General features: G+C 44.2%; 1 protein-coding gene across 3 annotated transcripts in view; it reads right to left on the bottom strand.

Annotated features, from left to right (window-relative positions):
- Positions 1–8166, bottom strand: part of LOC109967880 (plexin-B1-like) — an 89378-nt gene that overhangs the window by 68830 nt on the left and 12382 nt on the right. For 2 of the 3 annotated variants that reach the window (XM_020613757.1, XM_020613758.1), the window contains one exon: positions 7651–7721. The gene's annotated coding sequence lies outside the window, so the exon portion shown is untranslated. Of the gene's footprint in view, positions 1–1680; positions 1761–7650; positions 7722–8166 lie in introns of those variants that run through there. The other variant, XM_020613759.1, reaches the window with a different exon arrangement.

Raw genomic sequence — 8166 nt, 5'->3', positions numbered from 1 at the left:
GGAAGGGTGGTGATTGTGGGCGGAGCAGCTGCTCGGTCTGAGGTGGGGAGGATGAGGGGGGAGTGTTGATTGTTGAACCTGCAGTAGAACACATTCAGATCGTCTGCTAGTTGACAGTCCTCCACAGCAGGGGGGGAGGGTTTTCTGTAGCCAGTGATGGTTTTCAGGCTCCCCCACACAGATGGAGTTGTTGGCTGAAACCTGAGCTTTCAGCTTTTCAGAGTAGCTCCTCTTTGCTGCTCTGATCTCCCTTGTCAGTGTGTTCCTTGCCTGGCTGTACAGAGTCCTGTTCCCACTTCTGTAAGCCTCCTCTTTGGCACGACGAAGCTGCTTCAGTCTTGCTTGTTGTTGTTGTATGTGCAGAAGGTCTTTGTGGGCACACACACATCCTCACAAAAGCTGATATAAGATGTGACAGTGTCAGTGAGTTCATCCAGGTCTGTAGCTGCAGTCTCAAATACACTCCAGTCTGTGCAGTCAAAGCAGGTCTGTAGCTCTGACTTAGTCAAAGTCAAAGCTACTGTCAGAGTTAGTCCTGTTGACGAGAAGAATTTCATCCATTTTGTTGACCAGGGAGCAGAGATTAGGCAGGTGAATAGATGGGAGTGAGGTCTGAGTTCCCCTCTGTCGTAACCGCACCAAAGCGCCAGCGTGTTTTCCACGTCTGCGGCATTTTTTTCCAGGTCCCGTATATTACTGCTGCGCCTCCGAGCAGAAAGTCCATACAGCATTCTTTGTTCACAAAAATCAGAGGAAGGTAGTTTGTTGTGAGTTGTCCGATATTTAACAGTTCTTCTGTGGTAAAAGTAACCCGGGATGAGTTGCACAAGACAATAAAAACAAAGAAAAACAACAAACACATGAGAGCACAAGTAACCTCGGTCACCATCGCTCTCGGCGCCGGAAGTACAAGAAAACAATATTCACACGTCACAAATATTAACAACGCACAGCTCGAGTCGGCATGGTGGTACAGTGGTTAATGCTGTCACCTCATAGAAAGAGGGTTACAAGTTCGAGTCCAGGCCGACCAGGTTACTCTGGCTTCCTCCTACAGTCCAAAAACATGCAGCTTAGTTTGACTGGTGACTCTAAACTGTGTGGTTGTTTGTCTACACGTCACCTTTTGACAAACTGGCGACCTGTCCAGGGTGGACCCTGCCTCTCGCCCAGTGTCAGCTGGGATTGGCTCCATGAATAAGCGGTGTAGATGATGAATGTATTGTACAGCTTGAGTATTTCAAAGACTGTCTGTTTCTTTTCTTTCTCATACACTATGTGACGTGTACAGAGCACCAGTGGCATAAACTTCTCATCATCAAGACAATAGTGCTGTTACTGAAGACATTACAGATACTGTGTGTGTGTGATAACATCTGGATCCTGCATGCAACAAACACTCATCATGTTTCAGAATAGAAACCAGCCTGTCAGCAGCTGAAACACTGAAACAATCACCGAAGCAATGGAAATCATTTCTCAGCTGCAGGAAACTGAAGCGTCTCTTTTCACTGTGAGGGAACTTATTCACAGAGAGAGGGTGTCACAGTCTATATCTCTCTACCACTGGTCTGATTCTGGCTCCCCTAATTAAATCACAGCACAATTAACGACAACTGTCAATCAAAGCCTCATCACAGAGAGACAGACAGACAGACAGAGAGAGAGAGATAGACTTACTTCCTTTAGGAAATGCTCCGTCTTTTTTTCATTCCTCCAAAAAACAGACAAGAACTGAAAGAAGCTGCACACTGGGCGAGAGAGCAAGAGAGGAAATGAATGACCACCAACAGACAGATGGAGAGAGAGAGAGAGAGAGAGAGAGAGAGAGAGAGAGAGGGAGGTGAGCGAGCAGTGGGCTACATGGCTGTAATCCCATTATTGTGAACGACACATTGTTCTGAGAGAGAGAGGGTGAGCGACAGTCACACAAAGTGAGAAAGAGAGAGGGGGAGACACTGACACACACAGGGAGAGAACGAGTCCCAGTAGGAAAGGAGGGGGCGTGTCAGCATGCCGTAGTGGGCTGGTTGGGGGCGGGGCAGACTCATTAATATTTAATGAGTGTTTTGAAGCATGAGGTTAGAGGCGAAGAGCGAGAGAGAGAGTGGTAGAGCAAGGTAGCAAATCAACCTGAGTGTTTGATGGACACCACACTGCACCATCTCTCTTTCTGACTGGTTTCCAGCTGCTCTGGATGAAGTGTTCTGCTCAGTACAAGTATCAGTACAACAGTATGAAAGTACTCTGTGAGAGGTAAAAGTCCTGTCTTGACACGTGTCAGTAGCTCTGTCTTGAAACTGAGCAAAGCAGATAAATTTAAAACCCTGGAGTCCAACCGTTTACAAGAAGGAAATAAACATGTCTCTCTCCGCAGCTTCAACTAGTTTAACTAACAATAGGCTCCTTGTCTCACCAATGAGAAACCAGTGCCGACTACAGAGCTGCTCAGTGTAGACGATCCACTAACATGTGTCTGCTGTTCTGTGACATGCTTCCCTCTCTGGTGTCATGACCAGCCAGGTTAGCCCTGTTTTAATCAATAATTTCTTCTTTACAATAAGCAGCTGAAAGGTTTCAGCTGTGGTGATTCTTGTCTACACAGATTTTTAGCCCATTGTAGCTCCTGGTTTTGGTTTCCTATGGTGTTCTGTGGCTGGATGGTTGAGCTGTCCAGCTGTTTTCAGCAGGTTAAATGGACTTTATGCTGACCACACCAGATCCGTCGCAGACCCAGTCCTCAGCTTCTTACTGGGTTTAAAGAACAGTCCTCAGTCTACATCCATCAAATCCAGAACAGCCCCCTCTGCTCAGAATCACATGATAGTCTATTCATTCAAAAGGCCTCATTCAAAAAATATGCCCAGGTTTCTGACATTTGCAGCTCAGTTGCTTGTCTAAAACCTGAAAATACAGTTAAAAGATGGGCTTCATGTACATGAACATTTGACTGGTTTTCAGCAGCAGAAACAGCTGGTGCAGACAAAAAGCTCTAAAAATCAGCAGGTGGATAAATACGATCTGATGAAGTTAATGAGTTGAACACATAGAAAGTCAGTGTTTAGCACAAACTTCCTACCTTGTGTTTTACCCTTCTGAGGACGTCCCAGAGCTGATCTGGTTCTTTGATTCTCCTCCATCAGCTGCTACTGTGGTGGCTCACTAACCCCACTGTGAGCACCAGTGCATGATGAGAAGCAGCTGCTAAATATTCACCCTGTTGTCCAACACGAGGACACATGGGTGCAAAGAAGAAGAGGATCTGCATTTTCTTTTCAGCATTACAGTTTAACCTCTGTCTTTCTGTTGTTGTTGCATTAGTAGCAGTGTGAAGCCACACCATGAACGTGAAGCATGTTCTTTGCAATAAAGGATTAATACTAATCTATACTGATCAGTTGTATTTGTATGATTTTGTTTGGTTTAGAAGCTGTTGAAAACAAATCAGAGTGAGACTCGTCTGTGCACACTGTCTCAGCTCAGGTGAGTCCAAGTTCGTTTCCTGTTGTTTGACTGGTTCTCAGGTGACAGGTCACAGCAGGTGGGAGTTGGCATGACGACTGCAGAGAGTTTAATGTGGTGTGAAGACAGCGTGAAGTGTGTGTTTGTGTGTTCAGAATCATCTTCTCTGTGACAACAATTTCATTCATTCATGTATGTGTGTGCATGTTAGAGCTCAGCTGGGAGTGCGTGTCCACCTCTCATCAGGAGCCTCATGTAATATTAATCACACACACACACATCAATCAAACACACAGAAAAAAAACACACACACCCTGAGTGTTGTGGACAGCTGGTGTTGCGGCGAACATAAATATTCTGTCACTGATGTGATTCTATATCTCTGCCTTAAGCCAAACTCACTACACTGCACGCACAAACAGAAACACACACATCTGACCAATCACAGTCTGTTCTCTTCAGTTGAGTCCAATCAAATCTGGGCCTCACCAAGACAACTTCTACACAAACTTGGTAGAGGAATCAGGAAGTATATATTCAATCTCATGTACAAACAACACTGAATGTCTCTGACTAACAAATACTGTGTGTACTAATGCCTGTGATATAAGCTAACAAGTACTGATTATATACAGTTTATATTAAAATGTCCACAGATACTCAGAGTCCAAATGTGGATTCATCCTCCAGTGAAAATAGTCCCAAACAAATACTCTCTTTCTTCCTGTTTGTTTGATAAAAACGATAGTGAGCATCTGTTTTAGGAAATTACTAAGATTTTTTTTTTAAATTAAACCGTATATTTGTGTGGTGATTGAGCTATGTGAATGCCCACAGGATGGGTGGTATACGTCTAGTGTGGTAGTTGTAGTGTAGAAAGAGCTTATACCCTCTCGCTCTCAGCTACTGCTGCTGTCTAGCCCTTTTTGGGTGAAAAGGAGGCCGAGTAGGTAAGTCCTCCCTGACAGTACATAGCCTCTCCACCATCAGGACCCTGGCAATGCCTCTTCATGGCACCGCACATCGACTGGCCTCCTTGCGGCCCCATGCTAAATAGATAGGGTTGTCAGAGGAGCTTGGCCCCCAGAGTTGAGGTGTGCAGGCCCACTGGTGTGCAGACAAGCCCTGGTACCTACCAACCAAGGCCCATCTATGGGTTAAATAGACAGCAACCATGCTGTAAATGGTGAGTGATCTGCACGCTCGGTGGAGGAGGGACATGGATGTCCTCAATGGCAAGGGCAGAGGAGGAAAACCATCCCAACGGCCAGAGCAGTACTGAGAGGAGTTGCGCCCCCAGTACTTAACAGTGTCGATAGGCTCTTGGCCAGACTTAGATGTCGACCGGAGTGAGTGAACAACTATATTTGTAATGTGTTTTTAAAGATGGATGTCTTCTCTAGGAACCAATGAGCCACAGCCAGGAAGAAACAAGGTGCTGATAGATACAGGAACACACTGTCGGTTTTTGAGATTTGATATAAAACAGCAGCAAACTCACATCACATATATGGCAATGTTGTTAAAATTGACCCCTGAGGTACTTCAGATTTAACATGTTGTTGATTTAAATCTGCATGAAAAGAAAAATACAGAAATAACATCCTTTAAAACCCATTCCCAGCTAAGCTCCATGAATAGAAATTACTTAAACTAAAACTTAACTAAAATGCCAGATGGTCCTGGAGTTCTCAGTCCAGGTCGGTGATCTGTTGCTTAGAGTTGCATCATGTGCGTTTGTAAGGCGAAAGCTCAGGCTGCAGCAGAGCCAAACACACCACACTGTACAGAACCCACAGAACTCAGCTCTCTCACGTCAACAACAACAACACAAACCGTGTTTTCAGAAAACCAGCTGCACTTGGAGTAACTCACAAAAAGTCAGAGTGCATGTAGCTCCAGCTCCACAAGCTGCTTATTAAAAGGTGGAGAAATGTAAAAAGAGCCATTGTGTTGTTAGCAGCAGTTAGTGCCTTAATAAAGTCCTGGTCTTATCCCTGTCAAACACGCACACACGTTTGTACTTCAAAATAGCTTTAATTTATTGAGTCACAGTGAGATAATACTTTGTTTAAGAAGACCAGCTTGTAGCAAACATTTCCTTTGAACCCACAGGGTCTATTTGTCTATTCTGCCTTTTAAATATGTTCTATTTGGTTTTGTGTAGTATATTCTTGTGTGTATCGTCACGTCACTGTACTCTGACCAGTTTCATCTGACCCTTAAAATTCAACTGAAAAAGTCAGTCACTGGGCTTGTACTATTATCTCTGGGTGTGGTGTGTGTTTATCAGGTGTGAGCTTTTCCAGCAGAAACAAAAGATGAAGGACGAGTGAAGAGGCTTTAAGGGGGAAGGAGGAGGGGAAGAGGGTGATGGAGGGGGAGGGTTAGAGAGCGTGAAAAGCAGCTTGCAGGGAGACGAACAAACCAGGCGGAGTAATGAAGGCAGGGGGAGGGGAGGAGGTGAAAGGTGACGCGTAGTAATTGGGAGGAAACGTGAGGCAGAGAGACGACGAGTCGCAGCTCAACATGACGGGAAAATAAAAACTGAACTTGATTTAATTTGAAGGATGTTTTTGTGCCTGAGATGCTCCTGATGATTTAACAGGAAAGCAAGCTGTGAAGTCGATGTAGACAAACTAAATCCTTTCATGTCGCAGGTTAAAACCTGATGGAGAAACGTAGTCACTGCTGAATGTTTAATACTGGAATGGAAACGGGCTGAATTTAACACACAGATAGAAAACAGTCACACTGAAGATTCGAAAGCTCAGTGGAGCCTGACATCTGATCAGTTCATAAGCCTCTGTAGTCCTTTGTCAGCTTTGATTCTGGTGTGTGAATTTATCCAGATGATGTGTTGGACTGTAGCAAAGCTTTCACTGACCAACAACCAGTTCATAACAACAACAACAACAACAACAAACTGTAGCTGCCTACAGAAGCAAAGTGAGTGCAGTGTTTCTCTGCTTCCATCAACATGTGAGGGAGGGTGCAGATGCACTGTGTTACACCAAACTACACACATTGTGTTATAATGTACATACAATGAGAAAAACACCTATACAGAAGAGTGTGTGAATACACGTGATCAGACACCGCAGCACAGTGAAACTGAACACAAAGCCTGCTCAGTTACACACACTGTAACACACAATAACACAGTGGAATACACACTAATGATCTTTGAATGAATGAATGAATCTGCATCCTCCGCCAACCACTCAACACTCTGCAACTTCTATGGGCAACTCCGACCAACTGTTGGTTGCTCTGACCGACAATGCAGCACCAGCAACTCTTATTACGCAGCAACACTTAAGCTGATTTATATTAATATTATATTTAATTATATTAATGTTATAAAGTGCTTTACAGGTGTTGTCTAAAGGCAACTGAAAGATATTTCCCAGTTCTTTAAACCAGGAACACCGTGCTGGTTTATTCAAAGGATCACAGGCAAAATTAACATCACACGTCCAGGCATCTTCCACCCCCAAAACTGCGCGCAGGCAGCCCGGAAGATGAAAAGCCCCCGAACCTAATAGCCTATACAATTTAATCACTTGGTTGGGCTAGCCCCATCCTACACAGGCCACGTCAAACCGTGACGTCACCTGATATGCCAGCTTGGCAGCTGACCAGAGCAGTAGTCAAAACATGGAGAAAATTCAAGTGTGTGGCTGTTGATTAGTGGTGTGTATCTAAAAACATACAGGACATTCAGGGACATGTCCGAACAGTAAGCCTCGGACCAGATATTATGATTAAGATTACGGCTGAACATATCATGCTACTAACAATATTCATCCTGCCTGCAGACTCTGCAATCTAGTTGACCTTGGCCTAGATGCAGCCTGCAGAACTCATGACAATGAACTAAGCATTTAACACCCTGAGCATAGACAGCCTGTCTCCACTAAACATTTGCTAATACAACAGAGGTCTAACAAATATCTATCTGACTAAGAAATTACCTAACACAACTCTGACCACAGAGCAACCAGCATCTCTATTGCAACTAAACACAACACCAACATTGCCCAAAGTGGTGACTCATAAAGACATCATCGGCAGCCATGTGGCAGCCGTGTGCGAGGTCGTTGGCTGCTATGGTGCACAACTTGATGCCCTGTCTTGGCACATGTCATCAGCAGAGAGAGAGAGAGGGGTTTGAGTTGCACCAACCTGTTAAAGTAACCTGCTGTGACTATGATGAGGAAGGTGAGGAGGAACCTTGTGCATCAGGAGGGTGTTTCCTGCAGGAACACAAACACAGAAGTACATCAGTAAAAGCACAAGTTTCAATTGGACAGGGCTGATGTCGATTGCTCAGCTGGTCAGCACCACAGTAAACCAAAGGTTTCTTCACTGATGTGCTTGTCATCAAGTTTTCATTTCAAACAGACAAGGAGAAACAGTTTCACCTGCTCACTCTCACATGAGTCTGCATCAAAGTCAAAGTGTTTATTTGTCATATGCACAGTTAGGAAACGTGTTTCCCTCTACAGTGAAATTCTTACTTTGCTATCCACATGAACGCCACAAAATACAAATGAAATATAAAGTAGATAAATAAGTAACACAAAATCTAAGGCACTTTAAGCAGCAAATGCAGCAATATAATAAAAATATATAAGAATATAATAGAGAATGTATGCTGCATGGGAGCAGCATGTGCAGCAGTCAACAGTCAATGTGCAA

This window comes from Monopterus albus, unplaced genomic scaffold (assembly GCF_001952655.1).
Source record: "Monopterus albus unplaced genomic scaffold, M_albus_1.0 scaffold138.1, whole genome shotgun sequence".
Taxonomy (NCBI): Eukaryota; Metazoa; Chordata; class Actinopteri; order Synbranchiformes; family Synbranchidae; genus Monopterus; species Monopterus albus.
This window is presented reverse-complemented; position numbering and strand designations above follow the sequence as displayed.